Genomic DNA, 1,194 nt, shown 5'->3' with positions numbered 1-1,194 from the left:
GTCCTTTGCTTTCACAAACCAATTGTTTGAGGTCTGGTCTGTGGCTATGCCGGGCAGGACGGTCGAATCCACTGATGTTTTGTTTTGCTATGTTTTAAAAAAATTCATTTTGTGCCACTGAATTATACTGATCTTATAATATCATTATTCCATTTTGTTTGTTCATGTCATTATATTTATTGTCTTATTTCTGAATATGTGTATGTGGTTATGTATATATATAAATATTTATAGTAATTTTATAAGTGAAATTATGTTATAAATGTATTTGCAAATGTTTTTGAATGAAGGAATGAATGAGATGGCAAGTCTGTAGAAGAAAGATTTGAAAGGAGTATGTTGTATTAGAAGTGGTCTGCCGTTATGCACACCCAAAGCTCATTTCTCCCCACATAAAGGAAAGAAGTTTGTCACCGATATACTTCTAGATTCTACTCATATAAAAGACGTTGGAGAGGAGTGTGCTAATGGGGGAAAGTTTAGGGTCATGGGAGTCTCGTTTTTGGGGGAAGTTCCAAACCACGCAAGACATAGTGTTAGTAGTTAGTCTTAAGTCTTAATTACTTCAATGAGGGTTTGAAACTTTCTACACCAACTCCCCTCATTCGTTCTTTCTTTCCTGTGTTTGTACTTTCTGTATTCAACAATGTGCGTTTTGTTTTTCTCATTACCTACATTTGTGTCAGGATGCGGTCAAATCAGGCACTTGTCAATTACTGGGTAAATGAAGTTATTGGTATCATCTTAAAGGTTGTTCATTTGCCTTGCATTTGATTTTTAAAAAGCCATTTATCTTGAATAGAAGTCGAGATATTTGCCATTGATGGAGGTGGGGTGGCCTGGTTTCAGAAGTAAAATTAGTGAGAAAATGGCCGCCAAAGTTTGGTGACTTCCATAGCTCCAGAGTCCTTGGAAACTGCATTTTTTTGCCTTTTATCAACATTTTTCCATAAAATCAACACATAACAATGTTTTTCAATGGACAGACAAAGTGTGGAGCCAAAAATAAAAAAATTCGAGAAAAAAAAAAGTCCAAACAGGCAGAAAAATGCTGATTTCTTCGATTTCATTAAAATTTTGACGAGTGCCTGATTTCACTGCGATGTCTCACATTTTATTATTGGGGGAAGGGTGGGGTGTGGTGGCACTGGGGTAAGCTGTTGAGGCTGGCCTTTCAGGCAGTTCTGGTTGTGA

Source organism: Aplysia californica, unplaced genomic scaffold (genome assembly GCF_000002075.1).
Source record: "Aplysia californica isolate F4 #8 unplaced genomic scaffold, AplCal3.0 scaffold00393, whole genome shotgun sequence".
In the NCBI taxonomy this organism is placed as follows: Eukaryota; Metazoa; Mollusca; class Gastropoda; order Aplysiida; family Aplysiidae; genus Aplysia; species Aplysia californica.
The sequence above is the reverse complement of the archived record's forward strand: the minus strand, read 5'-3'. Positions refer to the sequence as shown.